Here is a 26772-nt window from a genome sequence, read left to right as displayed (position 1 = left end):
CATATCACATGATGTACTGTCATTCAGCTCCTCTCAGTCTGTGAATGTAACACAGGAATCGTTTAGACATTGTAAAGGTGTCCCTGACTGTCCCTGATGTACTCTGGCTAGGTCACTGTTTTGCCGACATTTGTATCTCATTACATGAGAGCTATGGCAAACATACCCGGCAACCCCCTACAGTAGGAATTCAGGTCATAGCCTTATTAGTGGGGGGACATGGACCCAACCTCAGTGATAAAATGTACATATTGGTCATACAAAGTAAGAACATGACTGGAGTAACAGATATTATTGTAGCATATGTTTTTTCTGATGGTTCTGGCTTGTGACAGCCAGATTCTCTATATCCTGGCAACAACCATCAATTATTGGCTAACCATTTGCCAGATATCCACATTTGTGTGCCAACAGGACCACATATATCAGGCACATGTACACATTCCGCAAACATCTGTGTACTGGAGAGGTATGATGCTTACAGGGAAGATATACTACAGCAGGTCTGGATTGCTGGCTGTCATTGTGGCACACTGGTGTTGCTGGACTGTCCCCATATACTTATAATAACACACACCTATTTGTTTGACAGTTTGCTGTATGACATAGCAGTGGGACTTTGCTCATAGGGGACACACCACAGTAGATGGCATTGATGGGTCTGGAAGCATACAGCACACTCTGTCATGGCACACAGGGACATAACCGGTATAGCTACTATATCAGTGATAGCCACATACATAGTGTGTTGATAGGCTGGGGTATGACGTGGGAGGTAGCAGTGGAAAGTGCAGGCCATTTTAGTTGTGAAGGGTCTGTACATAGTGGATATCTATGTATCTGGTCTTGTGATGTGTTCCCCTCTTGATCTCTTTCAGGACAGATGTATCAAAGGAGGCACCCACCATTTTCAGATACTGAAAACAATGTTATCCTGGATGGCCTCAGACTGCATCATAACATTCTGCTATCCAGGAGTCTCCAGTATCATGAACAATGTGCAACACTGTGGGCTGACCCTGTCATAGCAGTAAACCAAATAGGGCTACAGGACAGAACCTATGAGCAGGTCCAACACCGGGCAACAGATATAGTCAATGCTGCACAGCAAAGGGCTGTTGCTGTGTCCAGGGACCATGCTGCCACTGGTGGAGAGATGGTAGCAAACCAACCACTCTCAGCCACAGAGGAATTCCTGGCAAACCTGAAATCATCCACCGGCTCCTGACCATCCATCACCCAATACATCATGGAGGTGGGTGCCACAGCATCCACATCAAAGGAACATCTAGGTAGGCTTCCTGTGTTCATCACTGTAATACTGCATCAGTCATTGTGGCAGCCTCTGCATACCAGTACATGGGTGTCAGGTCTATCTGCACTGGAGGGGGAGGGTTGGTTTTAATGCACAGTTGTGCACACATACTTACAATGTCAGCAATGTAGGCAGTATCACATTAGCTACTGTACATGTTGATGTATGTGCATATTACCCTGTAACACTGCCACATTTGATATTGCTAACAATACCCCTCCTTCACATTTCTATAAGTACATCAGGTGTAGCCAGAGTCCAAGGTCCTGTACCTGGTAAGTGTAATATTATTGTCTTATGGATCATATATACCCTAAGAATGTTAACACCTGACATTTTGCTGTAGACACAACTGTTATGCTTAGCCACAGTACAATACTTTTATGTTCCATTTTAGAGGGGTTAACTGAAGTGTACTGAATGGGTAATCACAGTTGTGTATTTGCAGGAGCAGTAACACATTTGCACTTATTGTTGAGAAGGTCTATGCAGTCTGCTATACAGGAGGCAGTCACTCACAGATGCCTGTTCACACACAATATGGAGATGGTACATACCTGAGGCAGTGATACTAAGACTGGCACAGTATGCTCAAGACAGGTGCATGTCTATCAGATACACTGACATAATACTTATCTCATAGGTGTATAGTACTGACAACATTAACTGGACATAGCTGCAGTGCATGTTATAAAGGGCCTGTCTTGTTTGTGTATATTGTAGTCTGTGTGTTGTGCATGGGATCAGAAATAAGATGTGGTATGTGTAATACAGTTGTGGCTCCTCAGCTGTATGCCTGCATGTGTGGATTACCATACATAATAGTGCAGGTAGTAATGTACTTATTTTGTCTTCCTCCTCACAAGTGAACAGGGGTTGGAGTGTGGGTGCTGAATCTGTCCCATGGGTTGACATCCCATTTCCTCTGCCATTGTCCCCGCACACAGTCAGTATGCCCACACATACCCAGTCCCATGTGGCCACAGATATCAGACAGTTAGAGTGTGGTGACATTGAACAGGAGAGTGTGGCAACTATGGCATCAGTGAGTGTAGACACTGGCCATAGCCAGAGGGGTGGTGAGGTCCCATATAGGCAGACTGAAAGGGGTGCTCAAAGGAGGACTGTTGGCCATCCACCACCTGTCACAGGTGTCATATCAAGGGTCACTTGACACATGTTTCGGTCCATAGTGGAGGCACAGACATGTTCTTAACTCAACATCAGATGGATGCTCAGGATTATGAATGCAGAACAGTCTGACATCCATGACACCTTCCTCCACACTGGTGAAGCCATGGATCATTTCACTGATATAGTGGACAGACAGTGGGGTGAGACATTGTCAGTCCTTGACTGCACATTATCTGTGCTGGAACATCTTGTTGGAGTCAGGCATCAGACACATGGACGTAGGTCAGCAACACCATCTGATGAGAGTCCACATGGCCATGCACATTCACACTCCCATAGTGGCAGTACCTCCAACACTACAGAAGGGAAAGTGCTGTCAACACCATTATATGACAGGCCATGAGCACATGGTCCTGGGTGGTCTCATGGGGGACAGGGGCCCAGCATACCACCAGTCACCATCAGCTACTAGCACTGCATCTGACCCTGGGCATGGTGGTGCCAGTGCCACTCCTGGCAGAGCCAGTTCCCATGTTCATGGCCAGAGATGATGAACTGTCCACTCTGGCATGTATGGTCCACAGATGTCCAAGATGCACACATGCAGGGCTAGCACTGGGTTTGACTGCGTACAAGCACACACTCAAACATCACTGTCATGTGCAGGTCACCAACAGACACACATGGCACCTCTCTATGTCCCAGCTAGCCAGCACCCTTTCCTGACTCACACACATCCCATCAACAGTTTGGCACAGCCTAGGCCTCTGGCACCCATACACCACACCCTGTGCATGTGATGATACCTGTGCCACATCCCTGCCATTCATATCATCGATGCAGGGACATGCAAATATGGGTCTGATGCAGAGGGTGACTATATTACATTACATGTATTTTTCTAGTGTGACAGGCGCTGTATGCTGGCATGTGTCATGAGTACACATCAAACTTTGTGTACCTTTGCTGCATGATGTTAGATTGGCAGTACTGCTGCAGAATGACAGGTGTCTCACAGAACTGGGTATGTTTCTGTTCCAGGGGTCTAAGCTATGGGGACATGGTGGCAATATAGCAACACATGATGGCATGGCAGCACAGCAGGCATATGACATCAGCAAGGTACAGCTGTATACGTGCGTGGTTACCTAGGTGCATTTCTGTAGAACAGTGTGTCAGGGACAATGGAGGCAGTCAGCATAATCATGCATGCATACCCTGTGACAAGGCCTGCTATTCTTGATACATGTGACCTGGGTGTTCTGTACATACAAATGTAGGTGGTGGTAGATAGCATTTATGCCTAGGTAGATGTGGGATATTTAGGGCCTACAGATAGTGACATGGCAGTTAAAATGCATGGCAATTGCACACCCATATGGCCATACTGCTGCATGAAAATCTATTTCTACACTCACACACACAGAGTCACCTTTATTTAGATTAGAACCCCTACCTATCTATTAGCATACAGTATATCACTAAGTGTGTTTTGCATGCACCACAGAGCTTATCTGTTTTGAGATTGTCAGCCATTTCTGTTAAGGTGGATGACATCAGCAGGCCTTATAAAGGAGGCCAATGGGGAGGATGGCAGTTAGTCACAGGGCCTTAAAATGTATAGCCATTGCATAGAGATAGGCAAGACAGGCATATGTACACTGCTGCAAGGGATACACACACACACACACACACACACACACACACACACACACACACACACACACACACACACACACACACAGTGGCTGATGTGAGATTAGAACTCTCCCTACCTACAATTACACACTATAGCTCATAGACTTTATTGCACATGCCACCAGTTACATTTGGTGTACATGTGGCTGCAGCCACAGTACTTGTGGGCTATGCAAAGTGGCCTTGTATTAAACAGCATGTGTGGCCTGTAGAGTGAGCCCACTTTATGCTGTTATTGTATATATTGTGCTAGCAGTGGGGTACCTCTTAATACCCCTGCTATGTATGTACAGTTACCAGTATCACCATTTCTGGTTTCTTTGCAGTTTGCTAGGTGGACAATTGGCCAGTGACAATATGGCCTCTCCAAGTTCTGCATTGAAGCCATTGCATATTATACCACCTGCTCATCATTGTTTGTCTACAGGGTGACATTCCGCAGCCACAGGGTTCTGTAGGTAGATTATGTTATTATGCAGGCTTGGTCTGTTACCATCAGACAACTGATGTATGTGTGAGTGCAGATAACTTCAGCATTCTGCATGTAGGCATGCACATTTGTACATCCCCACACACATATATACATATAGCCAGGTTGCTTGGGACAGCCCTGGGATTGTCCGGTCTGCTGATATATCCACGCAAACATACTGTTACTGCAGTTGTATGGTAACACTGATGTGTTGGGGGAAGGGGGCTCTAGCATTGACAGTCGTGCATCTGTCCTATGACCCCACTGTTTGGGATTTCCCTTATATACTGCAGTGGGTTTTGCTGCCTTGTGACTTAATGCATATTATGGGGCAGTCAGTATTGGACAGAGTACCTGTTGTTCCACATAGCTGTTAGTTCTCTGCAAGTACCCCACTCTATTCCCTTGCATACATGAAGCAGGTCCATACATTTGCTACCACAGTCAAGTACCCCATATATTTGTTGTAAAGTAGAGTGACTTACCTTGTGACTGCAGTAGTTGAGATACCTGTGTTGCAGGGCTGACTCTGTCTGATGCACGCAGTACACAGCCAATACATGGTAAGGTACAGGTTGGGTGGTGTGGTTGGCATTCTTTTTACTATGTATGTGAGTCGGAGTAAGGTGTCAGTCCCTAGGACCCTAGGTTGTCACTACATGTGCTATGTATTGCCTCTTTGCCAAGGCCAGGGCAAACTGGGCATGCCTCGGTCTGCCTACAAGGACAGCCTCAGGGGGTTCCTCCTCTGAGTCCCCCTGTAGGTGTGGCTGTTGGGACCTTGGCACTGGTGGTGGGGCTGTGTGTGCCTTCCCTGTGATGATCCTGCTGCAGCTGTTTCCACAGGATCATACTGTGTAGCATGGCACATACTGTGAACATCTGTGCACATGTGGCTAGAGAGTACTGCAGGGCTGCACCAGATATATCAAGACACCGGGACCGTGGCTTGAGCAGTCCAAACACGCACTCTATGATGTTCCTAGTTTGTGCATGTGCCTCATTATGGCATTCTTCAGTAGGTGTGTGTGTCTGTGCATTTCTGATGGGTGTCATCATCCACGATTCCAGTGCATAGCCACCATCCCCCAGAAGATTACCTTATGGGCTGTCTCCTGGCAAACATCTGGTATAGCTGTGATGCATGCCAGATATGGAAGTCAAACACACTCAAACTACCTAAAAGAGGCACCCCGATGCTAAACAAAGCTTAGCAGCACTGGACCCCCCCCCAGTTAGCTGAGAGGTGCACTGTGCAAACAGGCACCGCTCAGCTCTAGACTGCTTAAACATATAGTGACACACTCGGTTTTAATGTTGGCTAGCTCTCCTGTCGACACCAACACAGTTCTGGGACTACACAGATTTTATCTGCAGACACGATAACCCATTTTTGCTATTCAGTAACCCCAGCTGATGTGTATATAGATCCGTGAACACAACCTGGATACTACTCTATTCCAGGGCCTGCCTCCTTAGCAATCACAGAAATCTACTATTGTACATACTCCATGCAGGGTCTTATAATGCATTATTGTCATATATTTCTTATTTTTCACTTTTAAACTTTTAAATATTTTTTTTTTTTGCATAATGGCATGTTTGCACACTGCTACACAGCATGCAAATATAATATGGGTATTAAAAAACCTTATATTAATTTATTTTGCATTACTTTTTGGATACACAGGGCATAGTTTTGCACATATCTGTGCCTACTATTCAATTTCTGACCTTCTACATGGGCTTTTACAGACCCAGTTTAATTTTTGTTTTCTTGTACACTGAAAGTTTCTGTGTACACTTTGGACACCAACACAAGGTCTGCAAGACTGCCTATCTGCTTGCTAGATTGCTCCAGCACTCTCACTTGCATGCAATTCACCTGCTTATTAGGTGATTTGCATGCCACAGACACTTCCATGTTAGCACACTCGTGCACACCCCTCTGCTCTGTTTACTGGATCACATGGCTGCTTACTTCCATGTAAACTCCATGTCACTATGCCTACATGGAAAATCACTCTGTGTAGGATTTATTGAATTACCCCTTTTATGCATTTATTTATTTATGCATTTATTTAGGGTCTATTACAAGTGCCCAAATCTTGGGCAATTGAAGACCACTGTTTTGTAGCTAGGGACGTGGGCATCTTGTAGTCCATACAGGCTGTCAGTCATGCTTGAAGTCAGCTATATGTTCTAGGAAAGTATGAAGCTAAGTATAGAGAGTGGAGCTGATGTACATTTCCCAAACACATAGCTGAGTTTGAGCAAGTGCAACAGCTGTGGGGAGGGAGTGAGAGTGGGCGTGAGTACAGCTTAGCATTTCAGGCAGTGATTGGGAGAGATATTTAGGTTTAGAGAGTGGAGGAGACAATTTTAGAGTTAGGGAGTAGGAAGGGAGTTTTGGGCTAGGGAGCAATCAGGGGATTTAGATTTAGGGATCACAAGCTGAGTTTTAAGTTCAGGGATCAAGAGAGAAGTAATGATTAGGGAGTAGAAGTGGAGTTTTGGGTTTAGTAAATGATAATGAACTTTAGGTGTAAGGAGGAATGGAATTTTAGATTAGGGAGCAATTGGGAACTTCAAGTTTAGACAGAGGGAGTGAGGTTTTAGGTTTATGGAGTGATCAGGGAATTTAAGGTTAGGGAACGGGTGCGAAGGTTAGGTTTAGGAAGCAATCAGTGAATTTAGGTTAAGGGCGAGTTATGGTTAGGTTTATTGTTCTTAGATTCAGAACAGTGTTAGGGACTGGGTGGGAGTTTTAGGGTGAAGGTTAGGGCTCTGTTATGGTTATGCAGTTCAGTAGGGTCAAGTTGGGAGAGGGATAGGTTATTATGTAGTTTCAAGCTACTGTGAGATAGAAAACTTGTCATTTAGAGCAAGTGGCAAAGAGCACATGTGTTGTCAGCTACTACCACAGGAGCACTTGTAGGAGACCCATTTACTTATGATTTTTTTTTAACATTCTTGTCCCTGTCTTCATTAGGTGACTTATGCAATTCAGTCTATGAGAAAGCAGTCATTGAATGGTTTTGAGACAAAATCCAGTAGAAGTGATTGACTGCAGAGACAACATATGCAAGCCTTTCCCATTCCCTGCTTAGTTTCATCCACAAAATCTTTTATTTTCAAAATAAAAAAGGAGCTGTCCTTTATTATATTTTATTTTGTTAATGGTGATACAGGCAGATTGATGTTATTAAGTAGGATGAGTGCATTTTAGCACTTCTATTCCTTTTTTTTAATGCTAATCCTGATAGATCACTTGTTTGCATAGATGAAATCACACATGTACAACAAAACACAAATAATTATTATTCAAAAGCAATGACAGTAAATATTATGTCCTGAAAATGTATCTGTCATATCATTGAAAAGAATTGAACATAAGTAGTCAACATGACTGACCAGAATATGGCAGCCATATAACCTACACACCTGAACACATATAGGGTGTGAGACTGACCGGAATAGACTATGCATGTACTAACATACCAGACTATGACCAACAGTTAAGTGTTGACAACTATTTATGGCACACTTGAGTAACTGCTTTGTTCCAATTATTAATGCATATGGATGTGCATGCACATTTATACCATAATGGGTTTCTGTTGAGTTTTTATACTATTTTTGGTTTTGTCATTTAGACACGTAAGCACAGATCTTCTATGGAGAATAGTATTACTGTGACAACTAGCTGTTGTCAGTGGATAGTAGCATCTTTGTGCAACTAACCACAGTAACTAAAGCAGTTGTACTTACAGAGTAATTTGATGTGTACAAGTAGTTCTTTTTCTAAGACTTGAATCCACGCATGCCTGCACTTCGCTTTAAGCCCATCATGTGCACTGAGGGCAGTGGCGAGCATGCTGCTTGGCATTCTTTAATGGGTGATACACACTGTGCAAATTCTGTAAACAAAGGTAAGTGTTAGAATATGCTAATGAAGACATGTGGATGCATTACTTGCTAATGAAGCATTTCAACATAGTGGACCAATTCAGGAATATTTAAAACCTACATCTACATGCTGCTGTTTCTTTATTACTGAATTCCAATAATCTGTGGATTACAACCACAAAGGCACTTACAAAAATATTAAGGGTCATTGCTGCCATCATTAATCTGTATGTGCAACAGGCTTTAATATAAGGTGCTGCTGCTGCTGCTAGACCTCAGTCTAGAAGGAGAAGAGTGTTCAGATCACATTTATCTCATCCTGGACTTCATGATACAGAAATTGTAGATACCTTAAAGGAAATATGCAACTTCTCCCACCCTTGTATGAAGCCCCAAGAAAATTGTGGAGAACCTATCCCAGTGGAATCCAAAGCATGTGCAGCATTACACATACTAGCTATGGGCACTTTTCCAAGATGCACAGGGGATATAGTAGAGGTGTCACAGTCCTCAACCTCAAGAACATTAGATCACTTTCTAAATGCAATGCTACAATATGTTACAGATCATAGGTGGTTTCCACATACTGCAGAAGATATCACAATGACCATGCAAAATATCTATGCCATAGCATGTTACCCTGAGGTTTTGGGGTCCCCAGACTGCACACACATTGAAATAAAAGACCAATGTTATGAAAATGGAAGGAGGTCCATCAACAGGAAAGGATATCTCTCTATCATTTGTCAGGTGGTCTTTAATACCAAAAGGATCATCTACAGTGTGTGGGTAGGTAACTCTGGTAGTTTTCATGACTCACACATATGGCACGCCTGTGACCTGTATGTAAGTTCTGGTAGGGATGACTTTTCACCAGCATATCTGGGGTGATGCAGGTTACACACTGGAACCTTGGCTCATGACACCCATTGGAAACCCACACAAACCCAATGAGCAAGGATACAGTGATGCACATACTCAGACTAAGAACATTATTCAATGTGTATTTGGCAGGGTTCCTATCCTATCATCGAAGTCTTACAACTTTGAATCATTAAAGAACGAACTTTAATGATCAAAGTTGTAAAACCTCGAAGCATATAACGGAGATCGCCATAGAGTGCAGAAAGGTAAGATTTCCCTTTACTGCACTGTAGTGTGATCTCGGAGTTGGTATATTTAAGTAGCGGGGGGGGGGTACAGAGGGGCTTGCCCCCCTGCATAGAGCATTTTTTTTTACTGTTTTTACTTTTTTTTTATGTGTGTCTGAAGTTCTGAGACTTCGGTCATTAAAGTTCATCCTTTAATGATTCAAAGTTTTGGAACATCAATCATATGATATAGACCCATTTGGCAAACTTGAATCAAGGTTCTGGAGTCTAGACACATCTGGTTGTGCCATGCAGTATGATCCAGCCACGTTGTTAAAAATACTCACAGTCTGTACCATGTTACACAGTATAATTGTCCAGAAACAGCTGCAACAAGGATAACAGTATTCAGCACCACAGTAATGGGCAGCAGGGCCAGCAGATACAGATGAGGAGCCAGAGGAAGAACCAGCAACTGGGGATGATTCTGCCAAACACAGGCATTCAAAATGTGCTATGGCCCTGGCTAAGATGGCTAAGAGGAAGAGGATAGTACACAACCTCAGTACCTTAGTGGAAACAAGAAGATAAGCACATACAGACAGTAAAACTGATATATGCAAAATTCTAAACCTTTGTTTATCCATGTGATGGGCTGTGTTCATGAGCATCACACAGAGTCAGTCTCAGAAGACTCAACTTGTAGTAGCAGCATCAAGTAAGTTATTGATGAACTTATAAAGAAGATCTATAAATGATTACTCTCATATGCAAGTGTTGCACATCATTAAGATAAAACACAGCTTACTGTACAGGGGTGTTAGCAGTAATTCAGGAGTGATATATTCAACATAAATATGAATCTGCCCAATATTGTGCATCACACATTAAAGTTTAACAACACAGATACCCAAACAGTGACCAGGACAATCTTAGCATCACTAATTACTATCTAGGAGGACTGCAATACCAAGAGTAATAGTACAAACATAATGAGGATTGAGAAGAAAATAACAAACCATTTTAAGCTGGAAAAAGAAACAAAAAAAAAAACCCCAGTGCAATATGTTTGATTAAAGCAAGCATTTGAGTAAGGAAGCATTAGCTATCTCCTCTGTGCGTCAGGCATAGGCAACCCTAAGTCACAAAGAAATGTGCAAGGGGCAGGGCACAGTGATTATCACTAGTACAGGGTGGGGGAGGGTGAAGCCTGCGTGAAAGCTAGAGTGTGTGTGAGTGAGAAATCAGTTTATAAGCAAATATCCATTGTTAGGGCCAGTGACACCATATTTATATCCTTCCACATTAGTGGTTTATACAGTTGTGTGTGTGTGTATGAGGTGGTATGGCCAAGGTGTGTTTTACTGTGTATAGGTCTGCATGAATGGAAACAACTTGTGCTAGCTCTACATCCTGGTATCCCATACTGGTATGAGCAGTGGATGGTAGGGCATTCAGTTCACCATTATCATCCATGACCACTGGAACTACCTCTGTCAGCAGTTGTATTGTTAGTTCCATGACCTTGGCTAGAAGTCAGGTTGCTACTTTAATGTGAATAATGTCTGCTGGACAAGCTTTCATTGTGACTACAATCACAAAAGCAAGCATGTGGCCAAGCAAGTGGCCTAGCATGTCTGGGTGTGGACTCCTCAATCACAAAAGAGCAGGTGAAGTATTGCCAGTACAGAAGGAAAAGGATCTGGCATAGCCAAGTTGTCTAACACCTGATAAAGTAGCAACTCTTTGGCCACATGGATGCTGACCCTCCCCCACCAGATGTTCCATTACAGACATTGAACATTTCAGTGTGTCATTCATCCAGTCCAAGGAGTTACCCAAATGGTTCATGCAGTCTTGCACATCAGAATACACAACATGCAGTACATTGACTGTATTTTCCCAGGCCCTAGTGGAACGTGCCTATGCCTCCATGATGGTCAAACACAAATGTTGTGGGGCTCGTACAGACACACCATCAGGAGGAAGGTAGAAATCAGGTCTCCTCTGAGCTCTTCTACCAGTAGTCCTGTTACCTTCATGGTGGCTTGGGGAAGACTCAGTCAGCTGTGCAACTGGAATAACCATACTACACTGATCATCCCTGTCACCCTCAATCTGTCCTTTCTCAGATAGTTTCATGTCATGGCTATGCATAAGCATCCTGACTGTGTCCAAATTCTGGGCGGGGGATGTGGGAGCCTCAGCCACAATGTCAGACTGACACCCTGAAACCCCAGGCTATACCTCTTGATCACCTTCATCATTATCAGAGGTTGTCGATATTCTGACATAGGTGATAGGTGCTCTGCAGTGTTGGTGGCAGACTTACGTGTGATTAAAGAAATAAAACACAGCAAATAGAGAAATAAAAGAAGAAATGATTGGAATTACACTGTGTTACCCTGAATTAAACTATAATAGATGCAAGTGCAATTAAAATAGGAATTATTGTAGACTACTAGAAAAATGTCATGCTGTAATACTTGAACGAAAGATGTGGCCATACCATTTGCATGTGGTCTTGGAACTGCAGTACCAGATATGCTTAGACAGACAAAATGGAGATGGAAAGAAGGATAATGATCATTATAATGAAGATGACAAAATAAATAGAAACTTCAAAACACTTCTGCATATTCATAAAGATCTTATACACTTACAGTGCTATCCATCCTCTGTCCTTTATCCCTTTGTCGTTTATCTATCTCTCGATCTCATTCTCTCTCTCTCTCTCTCCCTCCTTTTGTTTTTCTTTCTATAAAAGATATTTAATGGCATACATGGAGCTTTAGCAGTAGACAACATTTGGTCATCCTCCAACTCAGCACCCATGTCAGGCACCAAACTGGGAACCACTGATGAGCTGCCCAGATCCCTTACTGTGCACAGGAACTTCTCCATCGCTGTGAGTGGTGGTTCATAAACTGGACCACCACCATTAGCCCTCCATTACCATGCTATTGTACTGGCTGGCTCTTTTCTTGTCAATGTAGTCTTGTCACACACTCAGTGTCTGACATGTTTATACTCACAGCCATGGCGCCCACTGCATTGACATCATCGGCCAGCTGCCACCAGATATGGTCACGGAAGGACTTGCCAGCTAAGACTTTCTGTAATATGCATGAGACGTACAGATGGAGTGTCGGCACTATCGCCTCCTTCTCCTCATTTCAGAACGCAGGTTTACCTGGCCCTGATTTTTACTTGACTTGACCAATCTGGACGGTACCCTCACTAAGTTCATAATGGAACTTATGGAGATCATTTTTTTTAACAACTTCATTTATTATGAAAGATAATTTTCAGACAGGTCTGGGGGTCCATTTTACAAATAATTTTAACGAGGGTCTGAGAATAAGTAGTGTCACAGATTTTTTTAGGAACTGAACATGAAGCACAACTGACTATTAACAATATTACATTTGCAACACAACTATGTATAATGATTTATTCATAAATCAGATATAATCTGTGCAAATTATGCATAACAAAGTTAATTTAAACAACACCAGCATAGGTATAATCTGCACAGTATTTATTCATAAAACTATGACTCATCACATATAATTATTGTGTGTGCAGGACATTATGTCATGTAAACATGTTTTATTCAAGTCATGTAACTCCAAGCATATGAAATTTATTTGCAGAAAAAATTATAAATTTTGCATAGAATTCCAGTACCATAAGTGAAAGTCACACACATAAAGGCATGTCTTAATTAGATCTCTAATCATATTGAAATTGTTGTATGTCAATTTGCAAATTAAAAATGTAAGCACTGGTGGCACTGACAGTTAATAAGCAAGAATTTTAGCCTGCTTTTTTTCTCATGGGCTTAGTTCCTAGGTGGAATCTTAATCCCTGAGATTCAGTGAGCCGTATTTTCTGTGCAGGAGCAGTGTAGGAGCTCCTGCATGGAAAATGGCCTCCAAATGATTCAGGATAGTGCCATTTTCATGTGCACAAGTAGTCCTACACTGTTCTAGCACGGAAAACTGGCAAATCACCTCATTTGCTGGTGAAAACCATGCAAATGAGGTAATTTTGTGATTCACTAAGCTGCCAGGTCTCCAAGCTAGAACAGTGTCAGTGCAGAAATGTATGCAGAAAATAACTGAGTGCATTTCTGCAACTGACAAAACAGAGGCATGACAGCTTGTGGAAAAGCATGTATTGTGTACATTAGACATGCCAGTGTCCAAATATAAGGCCATTGGCATTAAAAAGTGATTAATTATTATGAAAATTAAACTTTTTTTTGGCTGATCTCAGCTGTTTGAAAAAAATATGAGAAAAGTCAATTTTAAGTTAATTCTGCATTTTGCCAGTATAGTCAATGGCATGCAGTATGTAAACAATACCAGGAAGCACTGGTTGTCAAGGGGGAAGGGCCTGTGTTAGTGCAGTAATTAACGACCTACACACTGGGCTATGCAAATGAGGGGAGTTATACTGAATCACAGATTTCTTCAAAGTGTCAGCTTGTACCTAATCGTGTAGGTGCAGCAATACAACAGTACAAGTGTAAGAGCTGAATGACTTCATAAGGGGGGGGGGGTTGCTATGCTTGCTGTAAGCTCATTGCAGCTGTGTGGCCTGTGTTTGGCCTTAGCTAAGCACAGCTAAGAAGGTGATGTGTCAGATGTGCCTGAGCAGTGTGTACATAGCTTAAATGGGTTAAAAACAAACAAACAAACAAAAAAAAAAAAAAACAAGAGGAAACGGCAGCACTGTTTACATTTGAGCACTGGGCATGCATGGCGTGCCTCGGGGCTGAAATAGGAAGGAACTGGGAAGGGGAAACAGCAATAGGAAGGCAATCAAGGAGAAGCATAGCTGGCAGGTGGAAAGTATCAGAATCAATCATTTAGACATGCAGCAGCCCAGCACACTACTATAAACTATGCAAACACCCTGCAAACTGGTTTTTCCCACAAACTCTACACCGCTGGTGTACACAGATGGGGGATTTTTAACTGGCAAAACTAACTAAAAATGTTGGAGGCTGCAGCTGCTTTACTCCATCAATATGTGCTAGAGACTGAAGGTAGTGAGGAGGAGAATGCTGACAAGTGACCCACAGTGAGGAGGAGGAGAAGAGTGTACAGACCCAGGGTAACCTACCAGTGCCTACATGAGTTGGAGATAGTGGAGAGCTATAGGATGGACAGGGACCTCCTACAGCAAATTGTTGAGCTGTGCCGGCCATGCCTTACACACAGAACTAATAGAGGGGAACCCATCACAGTGGATACCAAGGTATGTGTAGACTTAAGAATACTAGCCACAGATACCTCCCAAAGACCAACTGGGGATATCATGTGGGTCTCACAGACATCAGCATCCAGGGTACTCTACCAGTACCTGGATGCCATGACACCACATTCCAATGAGCACATATATTTCCCCATTACCCATGAGGCATTGACCACAAGTATGCGTCTCTTCCATCATATAGCAGAATACCCTGAGGTAGTTGGTGCTATAGACTGCATGCACATCCACATCAAAGCACCACCCGATGAGTGGGGTAGGGTTTACATAAATCCTTGGAACCAAAGGCAATGACAGCAACAACGCCAACAAGCACACGACCAGAGATATCACCAGGAACCGGATAGTTTTTAGAAAACTCTGCTTTAATTAAACTTCACAAATAAAATGTGCACGAAAAAGGATTTAAAATCACAAAATACAGTCAAGCGCGGCTCTCCCAGGCATTATCAAGACAGTGTTGTACTCAATGTGCATTCAATTTATACTTTTGTCACTCCACTAGCTAATTATACAATTAATTATTTAATATAATCTCATTAATATATAGTTCTCTTTTGTTTAAAGATACATACTTGGTATTAACAACAATTGCAGAAACAGAACATGGAAAATACATCAGCAGCAGCAAAAACATCCTATAAACAACTTCTTAAATATTTTCTACCATCATTACTTTATATATATTTTAATAGCATTTTATATTTTATATTTCTAAAAACTATCCGGTTCCTGGTGATATCTCTGGTCGTGTGCTTGTTGGCGTTGTTGCTGTCATTGCCTTTGGTTCCAAGGATTTTTGTCGTATTTCGTATCAACATGGCCGAGAATCCAGGAAGTACGGACTTCATGAATACACCCATAATTTTAAACGTCACTGATGGCGACGAACACTCGGATGATGGCGAATTCAAACAAGCCATGTGTCTCCTTTCTCAATTGAGTGGCTTACTGGCCCAACCAACAGCAACTAAGGGACGGCAATGAATCAAGGGACTGTAATGAACCAGTGGTAAAACGAAAGAGGAATGCTTTAACAGAAAACTTGGAGGAATCCAATGTGGCGTGCTATGCAGTTCGTGAGCAAGAATCAACGGGTCCCACACCATCTTTAAAACAAGGATTTACACCGATGGATTTTAACATTAAAAAATGGACAAGCAAACATTTTCAGTTTGCTGAAGGTACTGTACATGTTAATAAAAGTAGCTGTTCTAATAATGTTAAACTAGAACAACTGCTATCTGAATTTAACAGCAAATTATACTCATTTAGGTCAGTACAGCTTGAGATAGAGTATCTAACCGAATGCATTAGGGTGGTTAATAAACTACCTAATAACGCAGCTCCAGGCTCCAAATTATTTAAAGATATTACTGTGTTGTTTAACAAAATGGGCATGGAAATGCTTAAACTTATGGTATCTGATTATGAATGTAGAGCAGACTCGCTCCTAGCTGATATTAATGCTATAAATACGAGCATCACTGACAACATTAATTTCTCTAGTATCAAAAGGGATTATGAAAAATTGTTCATAGAGGTTGATAATCATTGTGACAGAATAGTACAAAGAAAAATCAAAAAACTGGAAAGAGATTTGCAAGAATATAATAATGGAGTTGCTTATGTTTTTTCGAAAGGAGCGGACAGACCATTTACTAGAAGATATAATGAGAATATATCGAGGGGAAGGTATAATGAGAATTTTAGAGTTCAAAATTCATTTGCTACCCCAAATAGAGGGGAAATACCACCCCAAAGGAACAATCAGGCCCAAGAGCAGGGTTTTCATTATGCCCCAGGGAGACAGTTATACAGGGAAACAAACCAGTCAGCCCAGGGGAGGAACAACTTCAGGAGGTAGTGGTTCCAGATCCATCTTTCTCAAATATAGAAATCATACAATTGCCATCTTGCACAGTTGCTAAACAAGGGAATTTTTCTATCTACAATTATACGGATGTCTCAGTAAATAATCTGTTTTTTAAGCTTTTTAAAAAAGGTTTTCATTTTGTACCCGATAAGTCTCTGAATTTATCAAGGACAATTTTGGATGTAAAGTTGTTTACCAGAAATTTAAATTTGAACATCTATTTTAGGGGCAAGCAGCACATAAAAGACCCATTACAAAGAACAAGTACTTTTAATCCTCCCCTTCACCCTGTTTTGAAGGTGTTTGAAGAAATGGTAGAATCCGAGCTTAGACAACTGACAGTTAGGAATGAAATGGACAAGGCAGCTAATCCCACCAAAGAGTTCTATGAAACCATAACATTTTTTAAAAAAGAGGAAATTAGACCCATGAAACCTGACAAGGGAGGTGGGGTGGTGCTTATGTATAAGCATGATTATGAAGCACACATAGCAAATATATTGCATGACACAGAGAATTACACAGAGGTCTCAGTTAATGAACGCAATGTGGCATATTCAAAAATAAGGCTTATGCTAGAGGACCATCTGATACAAGGGGTCATCAATGAGAAATTGTTTAACTATCTGTTAGTACAGAAACCCCTGACACCAATTATTTTTGGCATTCCGAAAGTGCATAAAGGCCTTGATAAGGCATTACTGAACCTCTAGGAAAATTCATAGATATATCAACTAAAAAACTGGTTTCATCAATAGAATGTATTTGTAAAGATTCATGGGAATTTCTTAAAGGGATAGAAAATTTATGGTTACAATTGACATTGTAAACTTATTCCCAATAGGAATAGAATGGTTTAGTAGGATACTCATTGAAAAATCAGGCTTTAGTAGTAATGTAATTAATTTAATAGTTGAATTTATGGTTTAAAGAATAACTACATTGTTTTCAATGGGGAATTATTTAAGCAGAACAAAAACTTGGTATTGCATTTCTGGGAAAAGGAATTTATTTTTCAACAAAATGGGCAGAATACATTATACATTACAAAAGATTTTTAGTTGTATTCTGTGGAAGGGCAACATTAATGAATTTGATGAATTTATGCAATATATCAATTGTTCAAATCAATCCTTTTGAGCTACATTATTTGGACATAGTGTTAAGGAAAAAAGTATATCTCTAAGCATTTGATCTCTGCATTTTAGAAAAGACACATACTCAAATATGCTGTTGCATTATGAGAGTAACCATCCGGAATTATAAGAGGCCAGTTAATAAGAGCATCAAGAATCTGTAGTACTGATATATTATACCAGAAAGAATGTGAATATTTAAGAAATCTTTTTATGGAAAAAGAATACCCAAACAATATGTTTGAGGTTATATTTAGATCCACACAGTTTTTCCCCATTACTAGGTATTACAACTACCCAGCAAAATACCAGCAATATAAGTAGGGACAAAACACCAAAACAGAAAATTTCTATACACATATAACAGAAAGGCATTATAGCCAAATTCTATCAATGAAGATCTGAAGAAAAACATCCCAAGTAGACCACACTTTGTTAGAAGAAGGGAGTGCAATCTTAAAGAACTACTGGAAAAACAAGTGCCAACTAGTAATAATGAGAATCATCAGATCAGGGAACTTGTCAATGTTGTTATATTCTGGACAACAAAGGCATTTATTTAAAATCTAGAAGCATGAACTTGTTCCCATCAGGGCACTTCAATTGCAATTCGGAATCTGCCAACACTGTATGAGTTTTATGTAAACGGAAAGGGTTTTAAAAAGAAATGTATGAAATTAAAAAAAAAGAATCTAATGCATTTTATAAGCACTCCTTGAATTGTGATAACATGTGTTTAAAATTTTTAGTCCTTGAACAGGTTTCTCCTGGAATATAAAGAACTGTTGTGGCAACCAAGACCACCAGGGCTTAATGATGCAATCAGTATCGCCAAATTATAGAAAGTATTTTAAACAATTATGGTACACAACATAGATGCTAAGTTTTGAATTAATGCATTCTTTATAAACCGGTCATTTCTATTAAGGGGTGGCCACTATAACCAATGTGGAAGGATTTAGTTTTGTAAATGCTTAACACAGTCCTAACAAAGTGGATTCAAAATACTTATAAACAAGATTTTATGCATTATATCTATTGGTAAGAATGTATTAATTTATATTTTAAAAAATAAGATGTATTGATTATTATATTCAACATTATGATTCATAAATTCATTAAGATTAATTAATATTAAGATTTTTTAAAACTGAATATTTTACACATAAGAATATTTATATGTACAATTTATATTTATAGTTATGTTAAAGTTTATATGATTGAATTTTAGTATCCATCGTATCTTAATATAATGTGATTTTTAATAAGAATTTTTAGAAATAGTTTTTAATTAAACACAGTGGGACCCTTATAATACAATTATAATACAATGATATAAAATGCTATTAAAATATATATAAAGTAATGATGGTAGAAAATATTTAAGAAGTTGTTTATAGGATGTTTTTGCTGCTGCTGATGTATTTTCCATGTTCTGTTTCTGCAATTGTTGTTAATACCAAGTATGTATCTTTAAACAAAAGAGAACTATATATTAATGAGATTATATTAAATAATTAATTGTATAATTAGCTAGTGGAGTGACAAAAGTATAAATTGAATGCACATTGAGTACAACACTGTCTTGATAAAGCCTGGGAGAGCCCGGCGGCGGCTGACTGTGTATTTTGTGATTTTAAAACATTTTATTTGTGAAGTTTAATTAAAGCAGAGTTTTCTAAAAACTATCCAGTTCCTGGTGATATCTCTGGTCGTGTGCTTGTTAGGGTTTACATAAACCACAAGGGCTTCCCCTCCATCAACTGCCAGGTCCTGTGTGATGTTCAGGGCATTATCATGAATGTGTGTGCTGGCAGCCCTGGAAGTTATCACAACTCCCATATCTGGCATTGCTCACAGCTGTATCAGACGTTTGCCAGGGGGGACATCCCATATGGCCATCTAGTGGGGGATGCTGGCTATGCATTGGAGACATGACTGATGACACCCATCAGAAATGCATACACACACCTGACCAATAACACCTAGGTGGTCCTAGGGTGCTGTTTTATTGGGAGGCAGTGATGTGCCTTTTCCACTTTTATTAAATTAGCAACGGCCTCATGTTTACCGACAGCCTTCTACTTCTAGTCAGCACAAACTCAACATGTGAGAGATGCAACTATACTAAGAACCTTGAATCCATACTCTCTCACACAACGGTTAGTACATATGATAATGAGTGGGGTGTCAACATGCACACCTCACCCCCTACTCCACCCAGACCCACATGACACATACCTACATATGTGGAGGTCCTCAAAATAAACATACCTAAACACCAGAGACCTTCCAAACATGAACAGAGGTATGCTACACATAATACTTCCTCTGCACAACACAATGCACATAATAGCTCATGGACCAGTGTCTCACCTGTTAAGCCCTTAAGGCAATACACAAAACCAAACATATTAGTCATAAGTGATTCCATCTTGAGACACACAGGTGTCCCTCTCACCAGGCTGGATAAGGGGAAGATCATGGTTAGATGTCTGTCAGGTGCCAGGATCTGCCATATTACACATGCAGTAAAGTCTCTCAGCAACAGGTACTGTTATGACTCTGTCATACTCCATGTTGGTGTGAATGACTTGAGATGTACCTCTCTTGACTATATGAACAGAGATATGATTGAGCTCTCAGACTATGTGTCTCATGCTGGTATATCCCTAGCCTTAAGAAACATTTTACCTTCACCTAGGATGATGCCTTAATATAAACAGAAAATGATTGACTTCAATAATTGTCTTAGTTTCTGGTGTCATTCAAAGGGGATCCAGTATCTGTCAGTCTGGGATGACATGATTAACAGACCTTGATGCTTTCCCAGAGATAGTCTTCATCTGTCACCCATGAGATTTTGGTTTCTAAAAAAAAACCTCAAGGTTATGCTGCTAAACGCTAGGTGTCTTAACATGAAACTGCACTCACTGGAAGCAGTCCTCACTTTGGATGATGCAGACTTTTGTGCAGTCACAGAGACCTGGTTCAAGGCTGTAGAGAGCACCCCATAATGGGTTACACTTCCATCCACCCTCTCAGACCACAAACTGAAGGTGTGAAAACTAAAGGAGGTGGTGTATCAATACACATTTAAGATAAATACACCTCCAGATTGGTTAAACAGTTTGATTTCCTGGAAATACTTCAGGTGTAATTAACTATTGGTGGGACACCTAATCATGTCATTGCCAGCTACTGGACCACCTCCATAAATCAGGACACCCAATCTGCCTATTTGTATCTAATTGAGTCTACCAAGATACATCCAAACACCATGGTTTTGGTGACTTTAACTACTCATCCATTGACTGGGTAAATTGCTAATGCATAAACTCAGTTGCCCAATGGTTCCTTGACTTTGTTAATGCCAATGCCCTGAACCAGCTGGTTGAAACCTGCACATGGGGTGCAAACATTCTGGATTTGGTACTTACCAACATGGGGGGTGACTGTAGCACTCCACTGTTAGGTCTTCCCCAGTGAGGTCTGACCACAAATCAGTCTCATTTGAAGTAACTATTACACTTGACCCTTCCCTAGCAGCACTAAACTAAAAAACTTCTCAAAACCAGATTATAACCTCTTACAAAATAGTATAAATAGCTTCACTGCACCTTCCCCTTCAGATGGAACAGGCAACTATGCCGAGTTCTACACCAGTGCTTTATACAAATATCTATATACCTGCATTGATTTGGACATACCTAATAGGAACAAAGCAGGCTCCTCAGGGAAGAGCAAACCTGCCTGGTGGGCAACTGCCATTAACAGGTTTTACAATAACAGGAAGAAATTTCTATCTAAGAGTAAGAGGAAGCAAGCCCTAAATTAGAAACACTCCCTCCTTAGTTTAAACAAGTGAATAAGACTTCTTATGAAGTCCTCCAAAGCAAACGATGAATCCAAATTAGCTTCCTCAACTAAAGACAGCCATAAGGTGTTCTTTAGTAACATCTGTGACCTAAAAGGAAAGGCCTAGATTTGTGCTGCAATGGTAGTTAATGATACCACATATGCTGAGCCTGTAGACATAGCTAACCTGTTGGTCGACAGGTTCTGTGAAAACTTCACTCACCTGTCCCCACCACTCATACCCCATGACATCACTACCACCTTTTTCCTACCTTGAATCTCTAAAGAACAGGTCATAAACGCTCTCTCTAAGGCCAAAAACACAGCATCTATGGGACCTGATAACATTCCAGGCTCATACCTCTCAACCTCTTAGCGCATGAAATCTGGACAAAACCTGATATAATGGGGGGACAAAGGCCCAAAAATAGGGACACATTTTAAATATTGCTCATATAAACTTAGAAAGTTGCCATAATAACGGAAGTTATGTTAGCATTTATTTTTCTGAAGGACATGAAGTCTGAAACTCAAATACAAGTCATTATTTAGTGACTTTAATCCTTCGATCATCCTAGTGATTTGTCAAAAAAACACAATTTTTATGAGGAACAGACCAAAAATATGAGGCAAAATCTGGACATTCTACAAAAATCGGTACATTTGAGAGGTATGCCCAGGCTGTGTCCAACAAGAATTAGCAACACCATTGGGTACTCTTTTCAATCATAGTCTATGCACTGGCTTCATCCCAGCTAAATGGAAAATGCTACTGTTATTCCCTCGCACAAAGGTGGTGCTTCCACTGACCCTGGGAACTATATACCTATTAGCCTGACTAGCCTTATCTGCAAGGCCATGGAGGGAATCATTATGGACCTTATCAACAAAAATATAGGTAGTCTCCAAACACTTGACCCTATTCAGTTCAGATTTGTCAAAGGGAGATCATGCCTGCTAAACCAGGAGGACTTATTTGAGATAGTCACCGAGGTCCTGGAGAGGGGAAAGCCTACCTAGACTTAGCCAAGGCATTTGATACTATCCCCCCCCCCCACTCAGGCATCATTGACTAACTCACCCAGCTAGGTATTAACCCTTGTATCATTAGATGGGTTGCTAACTGGCAAACTGATAGAACCCATATAGTCAAAATAGGGGACTCCACCTCCAACAGCAGACCTTTAACCAGAGGTGTTCCACAGGGAACAGTCTTGAGACTTCTACTGTCTGGAATCTATTTCTCTGATGTACAAGAAAAAACTAAAAGTATGTGGCTGACAAAGTTTGCTGATGACTGCAAACTGGGAGCGGTCATAGAATCTCCAAATGATGTCAATATCCTACAAGAGGGTCTTGCACAAAGAAATGATTGGTGCCAAAGTCATGGCCTTAAGCTCAATTCAAAAAAATGTGTTTTCATCCCTTTTGGTAAGGGCAATATTTCTGCTAACTACCACATCAATAGCAACGCGTTAAGTATGCACTCAGTGGTGAGAGACCTGGACACACAGGTTGACAGCAACCTTATCTTTGACCACCATATCTCCACAGTGGTAAGAAGGGCATTCTATTTTGCTCATTTAATAAGTAAGGGCATTTCCTCCAGAAAAAAAGAAGTTAGAACCTCCCTGTACTCTTTCCTCATCAAGCCAAATACTGAGTACAATGCCCCTTTCGGTATGTACCTTTCCAAGCATCTGCAGCAATTGGAGAGACTACAAAGGTTCTTCACATGGAAAATTCAAGGTCGTCAGCATCTGTCCGATGTGATCATCTGAAATCACTTTCACTTTATTCTGTTTCATGCAGACTACTCAGAGGCGATCTCTGCCTTGCATACAAGGCAATTTCTAACACTGTTTTATTGGAATGCTGTATATAAGTCAAATGGTACATGGGTTGCTCACTCTAAAGACCTGAACCTAGTATGTGAAATTAATAGAAGCTGCTGGAAGGACAGATTTGTCTCCCAGAGGTTACCACACCTTTGGAACAGACTCTCACTTCATGTCAAACAGAACACCTAATTGGCCCTCTTCAAATGCAATCTGGACAATTGGCTGGGTAACTGTAAATTCAACCCAGGGGTTCCACCTGTGCCCCTCTTGGACATAGGTAATGGGTGCTGATTGTGGAAATAAGGGTAGGACTTGGCTAGGCTTGTAAGAGCCCTAGGGCCATTATCTTAGTAACTTCCTATGATCCTCTGATCCTATGTTCCTATTTATTTATTTTGCTTGTCAGTTGATTTGAGGATGCTCATGAATCAACCATGAGGAAGGGCTTTATTTTGAAACATTCTGACCTTTAGTGAGCTTTTCTGTTTACTTGATGTGTACCTTAAGTCATTACATCCGAGTGATGCCTCCTGGTGCATCTGCAGTTAACTTCTGATGCCTCCAGGCATCAAATATTGCTTGTTCATACTTCCATCAATAATTCCAAAACCATGCTATGTACAAGGTTTTTATCTTAAAACTTACACAATGGCAAATTCAGCTGCATTAATATTTGATCTCTATCTAGTGCAGGTAAATAGATTTTAACTGTTGTTTTTTATGATATTGATTTATATAGATACAATTTTAACATTTTTCTAAATATTTCAACAATCAAGTAAGACAGACAGAACTCCTAAGCCTCCTAATGTGTGTAACTTTAGTGGTTGCTGAGATATTGTTAGTTGTTAACAAAATATTATGAATGTAATAGTTACTGCATTTACTGTGATTTAAAAAATTTGGCTTAAGACCTAGAACCTAAAAAATTCTACCAATATAAAAATAGCTTGTGCTGAAGAGTTTTCCATTTATACTTTTTTATAACCCATGTGGTTCTAGAAATAGGAACATTTGTTTCAAATGTGAGGACATAAATGGATTCTGTCAAAAGGCTTAGGCTCCACCCATTGAAAGTTACAGTGCAAACTTCCGGAGCTCCATTGGAGTGAGTTAATATAGCAATAACCGACAACGTTGGTGTGGTATATTGAAGATTTACCCACGGTTTGCGTGGTTTTATCACGAGGGTGAAACTCAGGTGACTAAATAAAGCCACCTATGGGTAAATTTCAATATACCACAACCATAGAGTCAGTTATTGCTATTATACAATGACATTATTTAAGAAAAAAATACTTACTTTTCTTAAATAATCTCTTTGTATAACGGCGCATTACTGTTCTTCCGCAGCTGGTGGTATACTGCTTCCCACGCATACCCAGTACATTAATGCTGTGAAATGGAAGCAATGGAGAAAAGAAAGTCTCCGTTGCTCCATTTTTGTTTTCTTTTTTTTTTTTTTTAATTAAAAAAAAAACAAAAAAACTTTAGGGCAGTTTAGAGGTAGGAGAGAGAAAGCATGGAAGAAATACAAGAGATATCAAGTACGTGTGTTTAATTTTAAATAACGTACCTGATTTCCCTAATATTTTGTCCAAGCTGCCTCTCTGGTATGTCTGGAGTCGGGGCTAAAAATTTTATTTTTATTTTTTAAGAAATAAAAATAAAATTTAAACATTATACCAACTGAAAGAAGTCTGGGTGACTGGACCTTTTTCCGCTGGCATATTGTGGGATTTACAATGGGCACGCTGGTTGGGCTGGCTGATCATCATGCTCGTTTTTGAATGCTAATGCCAGTCATTGTATAATATGAATTAATGTATTAGTGGACAGCTCTACACTGTCACACAGCTTCTCCAAGCAGTGTTTTTAAATAAAATCAAATAATCTGTTGACCAGCTGACAAAAGATTTATGATGCTCTCACCTTCACTCTCGGGTGATGATTTGTGCTACAGACTCAGCATGACAAACTAGCTAAAGTGAAAAAGGTACCCTCTGCTTACTACCACTCAATTACTCGATTTTAGAGGGATTTCAGGTTTTACCCAGAGGTGTATGATAACTGCTAGTAAATCATGAGAGGAAAAGTAAAGGGTAGCAAAGCTGCCTGTGTGCTCCATTTTTGATATATCCTTGAATGTTTAGAAAATATAAACAACAGTAACTGATTTAATAAGATTTCTGTATTATCTAAATTAAGGGTAACAAGTACTCAGCCTAAGTGAAAATCTGTATCACCTGTGTAGAAGTGAAGGTATCTTTTCTGAGTGTTTATAAAAATAACTGTTACTGTCTTCAGGGAAGATGCTGCAATAGTATGTCAAGTAACTTTCCCTAATGCACAAGTGACATGCTATGTTGGTGCTCCTTCTACTGACAAAACAGGTACAATTTCAATGTACAAATGGAGCTTAGTGAATGTATCGAGTTATATATGCACTGCCTAGGTGTGCTAACCCTAACCTTACCCCTACAGCTAATCTCCAGCCTCACATATTAGGGTACTAAGCACCCTTTCCTTAACAGTACCACTATATGGACAAAGTAAGACTGATAGCTAAGGTTCTTTTTTACATTGATCAGAAAAGGAAAGTGAATATATGGATTTAGTATTTTTTAGTGAATGGATGAAATGTCTACACATGAATGTCAGCATCACAGCTTTGACAGGCTACTGTGCATGCTCCAAGGACTAACCCAAGTGCAATCAAAATAAAAATCAAGTGTTTCTGATGTGGGGCCCTCTGTAACCCTACTCTGTAATGTTTTATACATATGTGTATATATATATATATATATATATATATATATATATATATATGGATATATATATATATATATATATATATATATATATATATATATATGTGTGTGTGTGTGTGTGTGTGTGTGTGTGTTTGTATACATACTAACTCTTGAGATTGCACAATCCCTGGGAAAGGGCAAATTCCTCTACCCAGGGAATGCTGAACCTGTTGAACATCTATTTGTGTTGACTAAACAAATGTCAATGGTTCATCCATTCAAATAAAACAGTACATATCGCTTTCTCTATATCTCTCTACAGCCACACACACACACACACACACACACACACACACACACACACACACACACACACACACACACACACACACACACACAGATAGAT

The sequence above is a fragment of the Protopterus annectens genome, chromosome 12.part0 (assembly GCF_019279795.1).
Source record: "Protopterus annectens isolate FY-2018-M chromosome 12.part0, PAN1.0, whole genome shotgun sequence".
Lineage (NCBI taxonomy): Eukaryota > Metazoa > Chordata > Ceratodontiformes > Protopteridae > Protopterus > Protopterus annectens.
Note: the sequence above shows the minus strand (reverse complement) of the source record.